This window comes from Chiloscyllium plagiosum, unplaced genomic scaffold (assembly GCF_037043375.1).
Source record: "Chiloscyllium plagiosum isolate Xiang-an unplaced genomic scaffold, Cpla_swu_hap1 HiC_scaffold_25, whole genome shotgun sequence".
Classification (NCBI taxonomy): domain Eukaryota; kingdom Metazoa; phylum Chordata; class Chondrichthyes; order Orectolobiformes; family Hemiscylliidae; genus Chiloscyllium; species Chiloscyllium plagiosum.
This window is the reverse complement of record NW_028270163.1, coordinates 33,543,039-33,562,806: the sequence shown is the minus strand read 5'-3', so window position 1 is coordinate 33,562,806 and position 19,768 is coordinate 33,543,039. Positions and strand designations below refer to the sequence as shown.

At 38.7% G+C, this 19,768-nt stretch overlaps 1 protein-coding gene across 6 annotated transcripts in view; it reads right to left on the bottom strand.

Moving 5' to 3' along the window:
• Positions 1–10,706, bottom strand: part of ccdc57 (coiled-coil domain containing 57) — a 188,458-nt gene extending 177,752 nt beyond the window's left edge. For 4 of the 6 annotated variants that reach the window (XM_088000590.1, XM_043714704.2, XM_043714702.2 and 1 more), the window contains exon 1: positions 10,579–10,706. The gene's annotated coding sequence lies outside the window, so the exon portion shown is untranslated. The remainder of the gene's footprint in view (positions 1–10,578) is intronic. The other 2 variants (XM_088000591.1, XM_043714705.2) reach the window with 2 other exon arrangements.
• Between the last annotated feature and the right edge of the window lie 9,062 nt (positions 10,707–19,768).

Here is a 19,768-nt window from a genome sequence, read left to right as displayed (position 1 = left end):
TCCCCAGGGTATTTCTGCCTATCAGTTTCCTCCCACAGTCCAAAGATGTGCAGGTTAGGTGAATTAGCCATGCTAAATTGCCCGTAGTGTTAGGTAAGGGGTAAATGTAGGGGTATGGGTGGGTTGCGCTTCGGTGGGGCGGTGTGGACTTGTTGGGGCTGAAGGGCCTGTTTCCACACTGTAATGTAATCTAATCTAATCTAATCTCCCTCCATAGCCTAGTTTATATATCCCCGATTCCTCCATGGAGCCTTCTTCACTCCACCATTGTTCCCTTCAGCCTCACAAACCCCTTCATTTCTCCACTTGACCTCAAATTAACTAGAAAGTCAAACAAAAATACAATAAACTTAAAACTTGGTATTTGTAACACAGAACAATATCATGAGTTAATTTCTATGCTTGCATCAACTCTTAAAACTTCTTCAGTGTAAATGGCATTGACATTATCCCTTACATTGATTTGAATGACCTCAAAAAGGAATGTTAAGGATGCCATGGTCAGGTTTTCCAGTCTATTCAGAATAGCTTGTAAAGTACATTTCTTTCAGCACTTTGTATTTCAACAGTACAGCTGATTGCTGACAGCAAGATAACTGCATGTAGGCTGTGTTTCTAAATATACACAATCCACCTTTACTGCAGACACAGATTTTGAGATAGTGGAAGGGTTTTGAGAGTGTGTCTCCTTTGAAAAGTTCAAATCTAAATTCCTCTAAATGAGAATCTTGGTATCTGCAGTGGTAGTAGGAAATTAAGATCTATACAATAACAAAAGGGTTATACAACCCAAAGTAATTAATGTCATAATGCAAGTAAATTAAACTGCATACTTCTCAATTCTTTGTCAAATCAAAAAAGAAATCTTGTTTTAAATTCACTTGAGACTCTAGCGTCACTGGTTGGGCATTTATTGCCCATTTCAAATTGCTCAAAGGTGGTAGTGAGTTGCCTTTTTGAACCACTGCAGTCCATAGGCTGTAGGTAAACCCATAATGCCATTAGGTAGGGTTGCCAGGATTTTGTTCCTTCAGTAGCGTGGGATCAGTCACATGATTACAAGTCAGAATGGCGAGTGACTTGGAGGGAAACTTGCAGGTGATGTTGTTTCTCAGACAAAGCAAAAAAAAGTTTACATTACTATCCTTAACATTATGAGGCTGAATTCAGTAACTGTATAATTCCATGATATGCTATTTTAACTGGCTAGCTACACAATTAGCAAATTAACCAGCACAACATTAGCAGATTTGATGGCATAGGGACATACATCATATGTTGCAGACAATAACTAAGCTCGATCTCCAATATCTTATTTAGCTGCTGGTAATAAAGATTTCATACAAGTCTCACCATATGAAACAAGTAATTCTTGTGAAGCAGCAGTTACAATATTACTTGGCAGTTTCATACACATTTTAAGAATGTGCTTAGTGTATTCTTAAATATTTTGAAAGAAAAAAATAGAAAATTCAACTTGCCTGTGAGGAGAAAGCAGTTCTCTTCCCCCAAATGACAAGGTAGGTTTACAACATGAAGACATTTTAATGAATCGTCAGCACCAAAAACGCCACTAATATGAAGTATCAGTTTTTTTTTATATCCTTCCAAAGTAAACAAAAACTAAGAGTGAATCCTGGGTATTAGACAGGAGTATTGATTGAGATACAAATAAGCTCAGGCATTTTGTATCTTCAAATTTAGTCAAGGAAAAAGTTAAAATTAGTACCTTTGGGCAAACAGGAAGAACAATACACTGCCCTATAACTACTACTTTCCCATTTCTAAATGCTAACATGTCTTATGAAAAACCTGAACTAATTTGTTTGATTTGGAATCTGCAACGTAACCCTACTGTATTCAAAAAGGGCCAGATAAAGAAACAATGCAGTTAATCATTGTTCTACACGGTTTAAAGAGGTCCAAAATGTTATATTCAGTGCATGGTAGTTTATTTTGTTTTATTGTTAAATCGTAGAGTTTGATTGTTTTTCTCATAATCAGCTCATGCTGCTGTCATATTGACAATTACTAAACAAACAAACAAACAAACAAACAAAGTCAGTCATTCACTGAACACTATATAAGAACCAGTAGAATGAAAGAGGCTATTGTAGTTAGTGCACATTTGCAAACAAGTGACAAGACAAACAGAAACGGCCAAAGTCCTGCAGTGAAGTGAGAGTGACTGCCCTTGATACCAAGTTAGCATTTGACGGAGTGTGCCATTAAGGAGTTTGAGCAAAATTGAACTGAATGGGAATCAGGAGAGAAACTATACTGAACATAATGGAACATGCCTGAATTCATTGAAGTTCCTATAAAGTAATATCCTACGCATTCCCAGCCATCATTAGATCAAAAGTGAGGATGTTTACTGATGGTAGCATGGAGCTCCATTCCATTCAACTCCTCAGATACTAAAGCAATCCAGATGCAGAGATCTGGATAACATTCAATCATGGCATATGTCACACAAGTACCCAGTAATAAAAGAGACTTTAATGAATACATCTTGAGATTCAACAACATTAGTATTTTCTAGACCCCAGCTTCAAAAGGCAGAGATTTTCTTTGTCAAGAAACTTAACAGTATAAAAGTTTACAAGACCAAGACAGAAGTTAGATATTCTCCAGCAAGTGATTCACTGCAAAACACATGACCAACAACCGAAAGCTTGGGGTGTTGGGATCATTTACTTGACAAAGTGAACTCTGCTCTAACAACAACAAAAAAAAGCCCATTTCATTGGCTTAACATTCATTTGCTCCATCACAAACACACAATGACTAAAGTATGTACAGTCGACAAGACGCACTGCAACCAATTGTCAAGGCTTTTACACCAGTAACTTCTAAACCTGTGACCTCCACTGTTATGAAGGGCACAAATGGCAACTGGGAGGATGGGAACACTGCTACCCACAAGTTCCCTTCCAAATAACACAACATTTGGACTTAGAAATATACCATAATTTAGTTACTATCACTACATAAAAAATGATAAGTGGCCTAACACCCCTGCAGGATGGTCTTCACCAGACAGACTGCCATAGTTCAAGATAGCATGTACATTATCGAACATGATTCAATTCTTCTAGGCAGTTTGCTATCTCGAAAGATACATTTAATGTTAAACCATCTTAACAAAGAGGGAGGGGGGAGGGGAGAGTGCAAAAACCTTTGCACTGTTAAAGTGGCGTGTTGTAAAGTAATTTAGCAGCTAGAATTGACAAATCTTCTCTTTTTAAACATTGTGTGCTATTTAGCTTAATTCACTTGAAGAAGTGACCACCCAACCATTCAACTTTAGACGCCATCATGTTTTTACAGGGTTGGAGGATTTGAGCTACAGGGAGAGGCTGAATAGGCTGGGGCTGTTTTCCTTTGAGCCTCGGAGGCTGAGGGGTGACCTTATACAGGTTTATAAAATCATGAGGGGCATGAATAGGGTAAATGGACAAAGTCTTTTCCCTGGGGTAGGGGAGCTGAAGAAGGGCTCATGCCCGAAACGTCGATTCTCCTGTTCCTTGGATGCTGCCTGACCTGCTGTGCTTTTCCAGCAACACATTTTCAGCTCTGATCTCCAGCATCTGCAGTCCTCACTTTCTCCTGGGGTAGGGGAGTCCAGAAGGAGAGGGCATAGATTTAGGGTGAGAAGGAAAAATATAAAAGAGACCTAAGGGGCATTGTTTTCACACAGAGGGTGTTACGTGTATGGAATGAGCTGCCACAGAGGAAGTGGTGGAGGCTAGTACAATTGCAACATTTAGAAGGCATCTGGATGGGTATATGAATACAAGAGTTGGAGGGAAATGGGCCAGGTGCTGGCAGGTGGGACTAGATTGGGTTGGGATAACTGGTTGGCATGAACAAGTTGGACCAAAGGGTCTGTTTCCATGCTGTACATTTCTAGGACTATGTGCTAGACCAGTCTTCAAGCATTAACTACTTCAATTCAGCAACAAAGAACCCAAGCAACAGGGCCCAATGAGATCCAAACAGACCACTGGGACTTCCTTCTTATATGTACTCTTTATGTCTTATTAGTACTGGTTTTAATCTTGATAACTGTATTGCCTTAGTCTGGCTTAAAGAAATAGTTTTGATTCACTTCAGTTATATCTAACGATTTATGAAACAATATCTTAAAATTCCAAGTGAATAGGAGGAAAGAAGAAAAGCTAATCAAAAAGCTTTATAGTTTCTCCAAAGTAAAAGGATTTTGTTTTACTAAAAAAAGGGCTTTCAGAACCAAGTTAAAATAAACCTTTTTTTAAAAATCTATTTATGTTTTAGAAGTTTAAACTTACAGTCAAGATTTAGTAAAACTATAATAAAGATACTTTTCACATGAGTAACTTGTATTAAAGTGCTTCTATGTCTAGCATGTGATCTGCAGATTATAAAAATCTACACTCATTGTACTGATGCTCACATTTACTTAACTTGAAATTTTTAATGAAAATTTCTGCTAAAAAAAGGGGTGGGGCTTTGGTTTGGAAGATATACACAAAACAATCCTCTAATTAATTAGTGATTGTTCAGCAGTTTCCCAAGCTGCAGTTATACAAGTTTATCTCCATTATGTATGCTAATTTCCTCTCTATCCCCCACTACCAACCAAGAATAAATGCAGTCAAAATGTTTTCTTTCTATTTAAATTCTTGTTTCTATTGAGACTGGATTATTGTCAAGACTAAGCTTCAAATAACTCTCCCTTATCCTATGCCCTACCATGCTCATGAACCAAAAATATTCAAACACAGTACTAACTCTCATATTAATTGTATTCTTTAAAACATTTGGTTTTTACTGTACAGTTCATATGCAATTCTTTTCCACCAAGTGTTTGGTTTAAGTAGCACTGTGACCTATGTAGGTACATAGGACTTAAATATTTATAACCTGTATTATATAGAACATTATTCACTAGAACTTTGGAGATTGTTGCTAGATAAATCAGTGACTTCTGGCAATTGCAAAAGTCACTGTCTGAGATATCCTGTTCTATCACAAGTCATCTGCAGTATTCCTTGCTTCAGCATTGAATGATTGTAATAGCATTAACTTGGGATAATTGACCACAAGTTCAACATTAAGAATGGTTGACATATACATTGCCATTGCATTTGCACTCATTTTCCTTAACCCTGTTAGCATTTCCCAAATATTTAGATCTAATTGATACTTTCATATTCAGACCACCTTAATTAGAATCCATCAAACTGGTGGTTGGAGAAAGTACAACATTGAATCCAACTGCAAAACAGATTAGGGAATATTTCTTTTAACCACTGGAAAAGAAAATCTTTGGAGTAATTGACAGGAAGGTGAACAGCATCACTCCTTTGCAATGAAACATTCATGATAATATCAAGTTTGCAAAGCATCGATGGTGAAGATATTTCCATTGTGCTTGTATTCATACAACTGATTTGATCATGGTTTGCATAAACTTTTATTTCATTTCACCAGTTGACTATATGTCTTAACTCAGGTTTAAACATCTTAAATTTAGAATCTGTTCCCATCACTCTTCTAGAAGAGAATTTCAAGTGAACTGAAAAAGCCAAGATTAAAAAGATTTTCTAAAATGAAAACTTTTAAAAAATTTCTTTCATGGAGTATGGATATCACTGACAAGACCAGCATTTGTTGGCCATCTCCAATTGTCTTCAAGAAGGTTGCGCAGACCCACTTTCTTGAACTGCCATGGTCCATCTGATCACGTATACCCATTTTGTTAGGAAAGAGGAGTGTAAAAGGATTTTGATCCAGCAACATAGACAGAACAGCAATACAGTTCCAAGTCAGGGTGTTATGTGGCTGCGAGGTGATGACGTTCACATGCATCTTGGCAAGTGCAGAGTATTTCAATGAATTAATTGCTGATTTGATTTTAGCCTCAACTCTACTTTTCCTCCTATTCTTCATAATAGTTATCCCTCAAGTCCAAAAATGTGTTTATCTGGGCTTTGAATATATTCAATGAGTTGAGTCTCATAGTTCTTTCGAGTGGAGAATTCAAATGATTTGTGAATCTCAACAATTCTGCTTCATCTGTTTCAACTGGGAGGCACCTTATTCTGAAACTAAACTACCAGATTTAGATTTCCCTTCACCTTTCTCCTACAAGCAATTCCTTTTTAACTCTCCCCAGCACCTACTCTTCTCCTCCTACCACTTGTACAAGATTCTGAAGTTGTTGACATATTGCAGTAAAGGTCACCTCTCATTCTCCTAAACTCTGACACTCAAATACTTCATCTACGTCAATAATATAAATAGTAAATAAGCAAGGCAACAGCACTGATTCTTGTAGCATCCCACTAGTTACAGGCTACTGTTATGGTCCAGGCCAGACCCTCTCCAAATATTTTAAGGTAGCCTAGACCCTAATTTTTTCTTAATTTTGAAAGCAAATGTGAAGCAACTGTTCTTGATGCAATGTGACTGGTCAAACTACTCAATATTAAGCAAAACACAATTTATTTAAACACTATTGTTAAAATACAACCAAAGAAGAAAGGAATTTAGAATAACTTAACTCTATTAAAAATTTAACAGAATAACAAATAAAGTAACTTGTACTAATTAATTGTTCCAATACAATGACAATGACATTCTATAAACACATCCCTTGGGACAAAGGGAAATTGGGACAAAGATTCTCACATGCAGTTCTCCAGCCAAGTGGAAAAAACACCAAGAGAAAATTCAGAAAGAGTAGCAGCCAGGAGATATTTATTGAAGGTCCTAATTCTGTTGAGACCCAATAGCTTTTGAGGATACTGAAAAACCAAACACCAGAAATCTTAATCTGAGAGAGCTGGCCATATCCATTCAGGCCATTTAAAAAGAGACCAAACACCTCCCAAGCGGTTTACTCAAATTGTCTTAACTAACCAGTTCAGTATCTCTGATTCAATCTCTCTCTTAAAAGAAACCAGGACTTCGTTTCCTTCAGTTAGCCAATTCTAACTTTATGCTAGTAGATTACCCTAAAAACCATGGGTTCTCATCTTATGTAGTAAACTGGTGATATCTTATCAAATGCCTTTTGTAAGTAGAAATAAATTACGTCTACAGGTTCCCTTTTACCCATCCCAATTGTTACATCCTCCAGAAACTCGTCAAATATGGATTTCCCTTTCATAAAACCATATGGCTGTGCTCAGTTGTATTAGGATAATTGTCAATATCCTGCTGTAACTTCCTTAATAAAAGATTACAGTATTTTTCCCAATCACAAATGCTAGACAATAACAGAGATTGTTGGAAAAGCTCAGCAGGTCTTGCAACGTCAGTGGAGAGAGATTAGAGTCAACGTTTTGGGTCCTTCCTCAGAACTAGATGTTAGACAAATTGGCTTACAGTTTCCTATTTTTAGTCATCCTCCCCTGTTTAATACAGATAATATTTGAAGTTTTCCTACTCATTGGACAGTCCAGAATCTAGAAAGTTTTTGAAGATTACAACCTTGAACTATATTTTCTCCATTTAAAGTTTCCATCCTATTTAATGAATGGCAACGGAACTCACAATTCACTGCAATCAATCTGAAAAGTAAATGACAGTGTAGTAAAGCATTTACAGAGAAGCATTAAACATAATGTTGCCACCATTATTGGAGGTTTAGAAAGAAATACATTTTGGAAATTGATGCGGAATCGCACATTTGAAATCAAATTCACTGAATGCAGAATCCTAGATGTGCCTGCCCTCTGTTATCATCCTCATTGCCACATTGGTGAGTTCAACTAACTCGACAGAAACTACAATAGAAGGACTTTCTCAGTTGTACATGGTCAAGTTCAAACTGTCATTATGAAACCGTGTACAACTTCATGTTAACTTAATCCTGTGTTGAAGTGTTCTTACTTTAAAATGCCTTATAAAACTCCAACAGTCATGGAATCAGAACATTGCTTTGCCTCCTTCCATCTATTGTTATTCCTGCTACTTTGATTCTTCTGTGTCCATTTAAATAGACTCACTGGCAGAAAAACCCCGATCGTCATGCTGGTGGTAAGAAAAATTATCCAAAATGTATTTCTCAACTTTTGAATGTAAAATATTATTTTTATATATGTAATTATCTTTCCACACATTTTAATTAACACAACATATTTAACTTTATATTTCGTATTTGTTTGGTGTCAATTTTGCTTGGTCCTAACTAGCTTGTTTTTGTTCACATGGAGAATTCCTTCTACCAACTGCCAAATCCTCAGTTTACAAATGTTTTTCTCTTTTTCTGTTTATTACTGGTTTTTATTCTCTGTACATCTCCCTCATCAGTGCTCTCAATTCAATGCTAGGGTAGTGATTCAGGCAGCAGGTATACACAAAATGTTATCTTTCCAAATTAATCATTATTCTTGTCAGCCTTAAACTGGATTACTGTTAGCCCCACAGTAGGTATCATAACTGAACCGAAATGCTTTCCTTACTCAGATTTCGATGAACAACAGTAAGTAGCATAAACTCTGGCCAATGCTCTTGGTAAGCATTGATTTTCACCAATCAATACCTGGAAGACTGAAGTCACTACTTAAGTCCCAACACAAACTCTGATCCTTAGCTGTCAATACTAACTTTCTGCCCGAGAACTATCTGATGCCTAATCAGACAGTTTGCAACCTTGGTTTTATAATCAGACTTCAAGATTAGCTTCCAACCATAGATCCACATTAGTAATAAAACTACAAAAACAGGTTGCCTGAAAATTCAGCATTTCTGACAGTATTTGTGAAGAGAAATCAGAGTTAACGTTTCAGGTATGGTGACCCTTTCTCAGAGTGCCGATTTCTCTTCACAGATGCTGTCAGACCTGCTGAGCTTTTCCAGCAATTTCTGCTTTTGTTTGATTTATAACATCAACAAGACCACCTGTTTTCACAGCTGCAACCTATCAACATAGCCCAACTCTGCTCCTTTTTGCAGCTGATGGAGCTATCTAGACTTGAAATGTTAGCTTGGCCTCGGTCTATGGATCCTGTCTGACTTGCCGTGATCGCCAGCATTTTTTGTTTACAGTCTGCTCCTTCCTTAACTCAGTTGTTTCTCAAACCCTCAACCGGTCCTTTATTACTGGTCAATTGGTCTATTCCAGTACACTCTTGGCTGGCTTCCCTCATTCCACTCTCTGTAAATTAGAGATCATACAAAACTCTGATATCTGTGTCCAGACTGTCCTCCAATCCCAAAAACCCTCATGTCACTCACCAAGAATGGGTGCCGATTAAGCAACACCTCAATTTTAAAAATTCTCACCTTGCCTTCAAGTTGCACCCATGGCCTCACACCTCTCTAAACTCCTCCAGCATCAGAGATGTTTGCACTCCTCTAATCTAGTCTCTTAAGCAAAACATTTTAACCAGTCACTATTTAAAGGCCAAATCTTCAGTTGTCAATGTTCTAAGCTCAGAAATACTTTCTGAATCACACTGTCTCCCTACCTTTCTTTCTTCCTTTAAGAAGCTCCTTAAAATTATTTGGACCATGCATCTAGTCATACATCCCAATATCACCTTATGTGGATTGTTGTCAAATTTTGCTTATAGGACACCTGTATGGTGCCTTGGGTGATCTTTATCAGCTTAAAATTATTTTAAATTTAGGATGCTGAAATCAATTATAATTCTCTTATTAAGACAACTAACTCAGTAGAGACCTTGATTCAGTACTTGGAACTTCTTGGTATGTACATCTCAAATCATAATTAGTCAGTTATAAAACTAATCAGTAGATTTATTTCTATCCCAATTGTGTCCCTTATCAGTTTCTGCTCTCAGCCACAGTTGTTCTTTTATTAAATTGTTTGTCATCTGCATTTTCCAGTCTACATTCATTCTTTTTCTGCAAGTACACATACATTAATCTTTAGTTCACAATACACAGAAAATGAAGGAATGAAATTAATTACATCAATTGGAAAATTCTCAGTCAACTCTTAATATCACATACCCTCCTGGAACATTTATGAAATTAACTTAAATCATTATTGCTATCTACATGCTGAATATAAAAAAAAACATATGGACTCATGCTTTGACATTAGCAACTGATTGTTGGGGTGTAGTTTATCACAATTTAGCTAGTCACAGCTAATGTAGTGGTGTTTTCAAGGGAGTCAAAAGAGATTCTAAGGCTAAATTATCTTACAATCGACAATACAAAAGTCTTCCCTTTGTTGCTAAACAAAGCCTTTAAGCGGAAACTGATTTTAAAAGCGTACAGGGCTACATAAAGTTATAGAGATGCACAGAATGGAAACAAACCCTTCGGTCCAACCCATCCATGCCAACCAGATATGCCAACCCAATCTAGTCCCACTTGCCAGCACCCAGCCCATATCCCTCCAAACCCTTCCTATTCATATACCCATCCAAATGCCTTTTAAATGTTGCAATTGTACCAGCCTCCAAGCTTCAGTGACATTTGAGGGCAGAAGAACTCCATCCTTCTTTTCAAATGTGAACTTTGCAGCAAGAAGCTCTGGCCAGCGTCAGTTTGCTCAGAAACTGCATCATGTCGAGGTCCTCAAAAACCTGACTTTGCCCCCAAGCTCACCTCTTTCACATACTCTCCTACCACCGCGGCCGGCCCACAGCCGTGCTTCACTCCGTCTCTTTAGACGCAAACGGATTTCAAGCCTGTTCAAATAGGCCGCTCGTTTCCCGTTACCACGGTGACGCGCGGTGGTGTCGCCATCAAATCCATCCGGGTCTGGTGTTCCCCCGAACGGGAGGAGTATTTGTGCCACCGGCAATGGTTCCGTTTTCTTTGTAAGATGTATTTTATTCAAATAAATCAACTAAAGGTTGAAAATAAATAGTAAGAGTGCTGAGAGAATTCATCCCCCTTCTTAGTCCTCTCAGTGATCATTATCCATAATGGTTCTCTCTGTATTTTAGCTTTATAACTATCAGCCCAAAGGCTTTAAAAAAGGACCTTTTCACATCAAAAGTTAATTAGATAAATATTTGAAAGGTGCAGTAGCACAGTGCTAAGTATGCCTGCCATTGGGCCAGAAGACCTGGGTTCAAGTTGCAAATACACGTTTAAAAAGCTGATTTAAAAGTCAAAAATTGAGTTAAAAGTCAAAAACTGAGTTATTAGATTTTTTTGAGGACACAGTGAAAGACAACAGGTGTACAAATCTATATTCAATTTTCTTATTAGATTATTGGGTTGTTTTGTTTTGGTGGTTGGTTCTTAAAATAAACAAAAAATAAGGACCGCATTAATTGGGTATTTAAGTCAGAGATAGATACGCTCTTGACTGGTAACAGGGATCAAAGAATACGTGGAGAAGGCTGGAGAATGGGTTTGAATACCGTATCAGCAATCATTTAATAGTGGGGCAGACTGGATGGGCCGAATGGCTTAATTCTGCTCCTGTATCTAATGGACTATGATTCCCAATGAGGCAGGGTGCTGAATTCTAACACTATCACCTCTCCCCATCATTGTGGAGCCGAAAGGCAGGACAGGCTCAGTCAGATGAGTGGAGTAAAGCTAAACTTACAGCCCTCCGTCTGCTCAGGCTGTTTATATTGAACAATTCAGAGAGCTGCTGATTTGCACGTATCCAGAATATGACCCAAATCGCTGCAACAACAAAATATGCTGGAGTGTCCAATAATGTTATTTAAATACACAAAGACTTACTGATTAATGAAAAGGAACTTCAAGCATTTACACGTTTTTTGTTTTGGATCCAGATTTCCCAACAATGAGCCCTTTGCCAGTAAGTGACCGTTTCTAAAAAAAAATTAGCGGAAAATGCGTGAGAAACTGCAAGCATCAGCTCTTTTACATATTCTTCTCCCGTTAAGGTCTGCAAAAGAACACTCTCTCATAGAACTAGGATGTCATTTCTTTCGCTGTGAATATACGTGTCAAAAAGGTTGAAGTTACCCACACGACACTAAAGCCAAGTCTACCAGCATTTATTTTGAAAGTGCTCATGCACGACCATCCATCATTTAACCTCTCATACATCAAACAGAAGATGTTTGGCAACACTCAGCGGGAGAGGCAGCATTCATGAGGAGAACAAACAGTCAGCGTATTGGTTCGGTAAAATTTTATCAGAGCCTCGCTGAGATGGATGTGTTTTCTGAAGCCCCATGTTGTGCGTGCAGGTTTCAGTACATCTCACAATTTACAAGTACAGAAGGAGAAAAGGCTCTGGCTGGAAGCAGTAATGTGTCCAGCTTTACCGGGTCTTGGTAAATTACTGCACGTGTTTGAGTGGTGGGGAGGGAATTGGAAAGCTGATTGGTGTACACTTTCTGCTGATTCACAATACACCGTATCTTACTATAATAGGAATACACAACTCATTTATAGGCATTGGGTATTTCCTTCCATCCACTTTTCCACAACGCACGTAATACATGGCAACGTCATTCCTGTTACATCAAATGGGAAGGTCGAAGTGAAGTCAGAATGAATAGGCAAACGAGCAATAAGGGAAGTACGAGCAAAGTAAATTTATAAGTAGAGAAATGGAGCAATGTAATAAACAAAAAGACCAAGCGAAAGTGTAAATGAGCAAACTGAACGTTGTGGTAAGAAGTGGAAAGATATTAGTTTAAAAAAAGTTCATTCAAAGAAATGCAAGGACAAAAAAAGTCCTCAGGATATGATTAATATTGACGAAAAGTCTGTAATGAAAGGAAAGGGCGTAAGCGATAGTTAGTTCTTGTTGCAATCTTTTACTCATATTGCGAAACGCATTGAAACATCGCATAAGAATTTACATAATTTCTGAGTTCCGTCGAAAGGCCAGTGACCTAAAACGTTACATCTCACTTCTCTGTCCACAGGTGCAGCCTGACCTGTTCGGTAGATCCAGCATTTTCTGTTTTTATTTCAGTCTCCTTGCACCCGTAGCATTTTGCTTTTGCAAAAGATGGTATTTACAACAGGAACGTATTCTGGAGGCGGTGAAATCCAAGTTGTGGGACAAAAAGTCATTTTGAAAAGGAAAGGGAAAAGAAAAAGGGAAATCTTTAGTAGCAGCTTTCTCACTAGAAGGTTGCTGGTGATGTCTTTCATCTTCCTTTCTGTGGATGTAGAAGTTGCCACTTTAAGGAGACATTGGAGCTGACCTGGCCAATATTGTACAAAAAAATCTAGTCGTTATCTCATCGCTGTTTGTGGAACCTTACTGTGTACAAAAATAACCGCCACATTTGTCACAACAGGTTGATAGTACATTTAATGCCCCACCATGAAGGACATCATCACACTGTTGTGGACGGTACTATATAATGAAAGCTATCTTTTTTTAATTGGATGGTTGCATTATTACGGGAACATTGCTTTTTTGCAGGTAACACCTCATTTTATGACTCAATTTCACATATTAAAAAAAAGTTTGAAACCAAAACAGAAAAAGTCGGAGAATCTCAGTAGGTCTGGCAGCATCCCTGGAGAGACAAACAGTTAACATTTCGGGTCCAATGACCCTTCTTCAAGTTGACTCTGCTTTCTCTCCACAGTTGCTGGAAGTTTGTCCAGCTTTAGATTTCTAGCATCCGCAGTTCATTTTTTAAATAAAAAAGTTCCCTCAACTCACTTTGTGAAGGAGTATACAGCTCTTTTAAAATCAGTTAATCAAACACACCAAATGAAACCAGCTTCATGGGTGCCAGCCCCTTACAAAAGGAAATGTATATTTAAGCCATACAACTGGAAGATCCTTTTTTTCTCCTTTAGGTGGTGGAGTTGGCTGACCTCAGATAAAGCAACAGTAAAACTGACACAGAAAGCTCCAGTATCTCTGAAATAGGGAGGGAGGGGGGAGGTAACAGTGTTACTAGATCTTGTTCACTAACTTACATTCCTTGCTGGAATAAATACACATTTGGATTTGAATGAAGACAAGATTGACTTTAATTGGAAGATCTCCCTCTGTTCAAATAGACTGCTAAATCTCACAACCTTGACTCTCACTTGAAGAATGTCAGCTTTGCAGAATACTCAAGAGCACTCGTGTTTTGTGATGCAGAGAGACCGACCCCACAGCAGCTGAGATCATCATGCATGCCCCACCTTTGCAGCCTCGACTGAGACATGTTGACCCTCAGGTTAAACTAATACTGGTCACCTCTCTATTATGAGAGAACAGCCTATGGTCCTTTGGGACTATTTCACCTCAACATAATTCAATGGTTTGAAGAGAACAGAACAGAATTGGAGGAAGTGGGAAATCAAGCCAAGAATTTCCCTTTGTCTTAGAACAGGTGAATTGGCTTTTTATTAAAATTACTTAGATTTTTTAACTTGATGTAAATGTTACTTAAATGTTTATCACTGATAGTGGATTTTAAAAAAAGTAAATGACTGGTGCAGACAGAGCTAGGGAGAGCAGGTATGTGTTATAAACCAGCAAAATAAAAGTGGAAAGATTGGAGAATGCAAGGAGAAAGACACAACTCATGCCTAGCTACACTTTTAGTTGCCCTATATATTGTAAGACCTAGACCTTGGTGTACAGGGCACTATAGAATTTGCAGAAGTATTGTGAGATGTAAGGGGAATAGTATAGAATTTCAAAAGGATATAGACAAGTTGGTGGGACAGGTGCTGGATGAAATTCAATTTAGTAGGTGCAAATGATTCATTTTGGTAGGAAGAATGTGAAGGAAACAATGAAAAATAAAATGTGCAATTCTGAAGGGAATGCAAGAACAGAGAAACCAGATTGTATCAATATATAATTCATTGAAGCTGACAAGACGGGTTGAAAGGGCAGTTAATAATACATCCAGTATCCTAGACTATATTAATAGGGGCAGGAGTACAAGAACAAGAGAACAAGAACAAACTTTATAAAACACTGGCTCAGTTTCAACTTAAGTATTGTTCAGAGAGATTGCAAAACAAAAGATTCCCAAGAATGGTGGTAGAGATGAAGACTTTCTGTTATTTATTAAGATTGAATACATTGGGTTTGTTGTTCTTGGAGCAGAGAAAGTTGCCAGCAAATTTGATAGAGACACATAAAATCATGGTGGATCTGGACAGAGCAGAGTTCCTACTCATAGAAGGAGAGCAAAAACAAGAGCGTGCAGACCTAAAGTGTTTGGCAAAAGAAGCAATGGAGACAAAGGGAGAACAACTTTTGAAGAGGAGTAATTTATTCTCTCAGAGCTTAGTGAATCTGTAGAATTCTTTACCACAAACGGCTGTCAAAGCTAGGTCATTAAATATACTAGGAGAAAGTGAGGTCTGCAGATGCTGGAGATCAAAGTTGAAACTTTATTGCTGGAACAGCACAGCAGGTCAGGCAGCATCCAGGGACCAGGAGATTCGACGTTTCGGGCACAGGCCCTTCCTCAGGAATGAGCAGACAGTGTTCAGCAGGAGAAGATAAAAGGTAGGGAGGAGGGACTTGGAGGAGGGGCGTTGGAAATGTGATAGGTGGAAAGAGGTCAAGGTGAGGGTGATAGGTCGGAGTAGGATGGAGGCGGAGAGGTCAAGAAGAAGACTGCAGGTCAGGAAGCCGGTGCCGGGCTGGAGGGATTCGGCTGAGACAAGGTGGGGGGAGGGGGGAATTAAATATACTAGGCTGAGATAGATTTTTTAATGAGAAAGTGAATCACTGTTTATAGGGAATATGTAGGAAAGTAGAGTTGAGGATTATCAGATCAGCTATGATCTCATTGAATGGCAGAGTGGACTAGACAGGTTGAATGGCCTATTTCTGCTCCTAGGTTTTATGGTCCACATAGCAAACAGTTAAGATATGGAACTTATTGCCTGAGAGTCTGGTGAAGGCAGGTGCATAAGTTGCATTCAATGAGGAATTGATTTATCTGAAAAGGGAGAGTGTGCACTTTTCAGGTAAAAGCCTGGGAAATGGTGTTAATTGCTCATTTGGCAAGCTGCTATGAATAGGATCTCATTGTTTCCATTTCATAAAAGTAAAATGGACACAACAAGGACCAGCTGTGGGGGCAACTGCCTGCTTTTCAGAACACCTGAAAGATGTGACCTGAAAGGTAATGGTTACATTCTCTCTTGTTGGAAATGGTCATTGCCTAGCATGTGTGTTGCATAAATGTTACTTGTCTCTTATTAGCCTCAACCGGGATGTTGTCCAGGCCGAGCTGCATCAGGACTCAGAAGCTTCAGTATTATTATGGAGAGAAGGTCATTGATTAAGCTATTTAGGGCTAAGACATTACCGTCAGGACTCCTGCAGTGATGTCATTGAATTGAGACTAAGGGGATCTCAAGCAATCAAGGCCGAATAGCTTTATAATGTCTGATATGCAAGTAGACACCCTCTGTAGATGACCTCAAGGCATATTACAGGCACAAAGAGAGTATGCCAATGAGTGTCAATGCCAAAATAGAACACTGTTTGAACCCACTGTAGATCTCAAGGAGTTCTGATATTGACCTTTCAAAGTTGACCTTACCCATCATGCCATGGATAGAGGAGATCCCATTGAGCAGCTTCAGTGGGCAGCCTCTGAGCAATTGGTTGAATGCCTTGCTGAGGTCAGTGAAGGCAACATATACAGTTTGCCTTTGTTCACGACATTTCTCTCTCAGTTGCTGGATTGAGAAGGTCATGTCATTTGTAGATCTTCAGGTCTGAAACCACACAAATTCAAGGTGGATGTGCTCTGTCAAGAACTTGAGAGAGACAAAGGCAACACAGCCAAATACCTTTTTTTTTGAATGACCAGCAAGGAGATGACTCGATAGTTGTTACAACCGAATTATTAGGTTCAATTTCTGGTTACCAAACCTCAGGAAGAATATGTAGGCTTCAGAGAAGGTGCAGAAAAGATTTTTGGAATGATTCTAGGCATAATGTATTTCAGTTATATGGATGAATTGAAGGATCTGGCATTGTCCACCTGAGAGGAGAGCAATTTGAAAGGAGATTTGATAAAGCTGTTTAAAATCATGAAGGGTCTAGATGGAGTAGATAAGGAGAAACTGTTTCTGTTGGTAGAAATATGGTGAGGTGATGGCCTAGTCATGTCACTGTTAGACAATTAATCTAGAAATACAGCTTATGTTCTGGGTACCCAGGTTCAAATCCCATCATAGCAGATGGTGAAAGTTAAGTTCAATAAAACAAAATCTGGAATTAAGAATTTACTGATAATCAATGAAACCATTGCTGATTGACCCGAAAAAAACCACATCTGGCTCACTAATATCTTTCAGGGAAGCAAACCTGCCATCCTCACCTGATCTGACCTATATGTGACTCCAGACCCACAGCAATGTGGTTGACTCTCATCTGCCCTCTGAAATGGCCTAGCAAGCCACTCAGTTATATCATTGGCTACAAAGTCTCAACCTTTAGCATGTAGATTGCAGTGATTCAAGACGGCGGCTCACTACCTTCTTCTCGGGGTAGCTAGGGATAGGCAATAAATGCTGACCAGCCAGTGATGCTCAGGTTCCACTATTGAATAAAAACATGGATCAATTGTGAATGACAAAACACTTTTAAAGTGAATGCAAACAATAACATGAGGTCAGACCGTTTAAATCAGCCAATGGTTAGGATCTGAAATACCGTCTTGAAAGTTTGGTGAAGGCATATTCAATTACTGCTGGAAAGAAGAGTTGAATAAACAAATTAAGAGAGAAAAATTGTTTGCATTACAGGAAAGGGCAAGGGACTAGCAGTACTGCCCTTGCTGAGAATAGCACAAACATGAGCTGAATGACCTCACTCTGTGCTATAAAGGTTCTATTATCCAATGATTTTCATCTTTCAGTCTCATCACCCTTAATACTTAGTTTGTAAATCTATATAACTCCCTGCTTCTCCAACAAAAATAAAACCAGAATTAAATTCTTAATGTTAGTTCAAACTATATGTTTAAAAACCTCTCAGTTTTGTTTATGGTTCAGATGCAGTGGTGAATCACAACAGTAGCAAACGATTTTCCACAAATGCACTGTATTTCACAGGCTGATGGAAAAGGTAAAATCTATTGATTTTAGTAGATTCTAATGTCACTAGATTAACAAATACAGGCAAATAGAATTCAGGTGTCTGGTAGTGAGAAACATAATGAACCTATAGACAATGCTGAGATTCCCTTGCCTGCCACATAGACTATATATCTTCTAAATGGAAAATACAGAAGTTGGGAGTAAACCAGAAAGAGTTAATGCAAAAACAGCTTTCTGAAATCCACATTTTCACTTTCTGAAACTCTTACAAATAGGAAACCATGGCTTAAAACTAAGGGGACTAAGAACAGCCTAGCTCTAAATCAGGCTTTTCATTCCTGGTGGCTGTGCAGGAATACAAACAAATAAATTAGCAGCAGAACTGGACCACAAGGCCTTTCAAGCCTGATCTGCTTTTTTGTAAATTCATGGCTAATCTGATTGTAACTTCAACTCCACATTCCAACCCACTACCAATAACCAGTGACTCTCTTTGAATATTTATGGGCAGCAGCTATCAAATCCGAGAAGTTATTATTGTTGTGCTGTTCCTGAATCAACTGTGCATGATAAGTATTTTTGGACGAAATCACTAATGCTTGTTTATTGATGATTGTGTTAGTTTCCTACTCAATGAAAATGGAGAAATACTAATCTTTTAAGCAATTAACTGGAATTAGGAGGCAGCTAAGCATTTGATATATTAACTGGGCAAAGACAAGTGTTTACTAAGTAAAATGATGCTGTAGAATTTAGGGAGTGAAATGTTTTAAGGCAGGGAATGCAAGCCCTATACTATGGACCAAGGCGAGAATTTCCAGCATTGATGGTTAGCTAGCATCATGAAAGTATTTGACAATATCAAGCATGGGAGGAGGCAGAAACAAGAGTTAAGTCCAGCATGACTCTTCTTTGGAACACCAGTTCTCAATGAAGACATCAAGTTCAAGGTAAAAGGCCAGAAGGATTGGTCCAGATGGAGAAGACATACTGAAGATTGGTGAAAGGATCCATGGGGCTGGATTAGAAGAAGTGGCATAGAGGCAGATGACAAAAGAGTTCAATGCAATGTTATACCTGAAATGCATTGAGGTGGGGATGTATAACACTACGTCCTTTGCTGAGCACAGATTGTTAAATCTCGAAGAGACGAAAGTCAAGGGTGTAGCAAATACATGACAAAACATGGGATTAGAAGAGGGGATGGAGTTGGAGAGAAGGGCGGGGGCAGGTATCCAGAGGGGTGTCAGTACCTGGGAATTTGTGGATTCTTTAACACCTGAAAGGAAGAGAATTCTTTTTTGTTGAACTGTTGAATGAGATAAAGAATGAAATGGAACTGCAAACTGGGACAGCTTTGAGATATTGGGAGGTTGTACAGATGAAGAGAGAAGATTGAGAGTAAGCATGTGATGGCGCTTGGCATTGAATGTGGATCTGAAGGTGTGACGAAAACAGTGGTCTCAGGAGTGTTGCATGTCTCTGAGATTCCTGTAATCTTGGATGGATTTGAAACATAAAGGATGAAACTTTAATTGGAAACTGTGTGGGGTAAGGCAGAACCAAGGACAGTTAATGAAGAATGTGTGCAGGATGGTTTCCTGACACAATATGTAGACAAGATTCGACAAGAGTTAGGATGCTTTGGATGGAGAAAGAAACTGCAGGGGATGAGCACAATTGAAATGTGGATCTTATTCAAGGAACGGGCGGTACGGTGGCTCAGTGGTTAGCACTGCTGCCTCATAGTACCAGGGTCCCCGGTTCAATTCCAGCCTTGGGCGTGTGGAGTTTGCACATTCTCCCCGTGTCT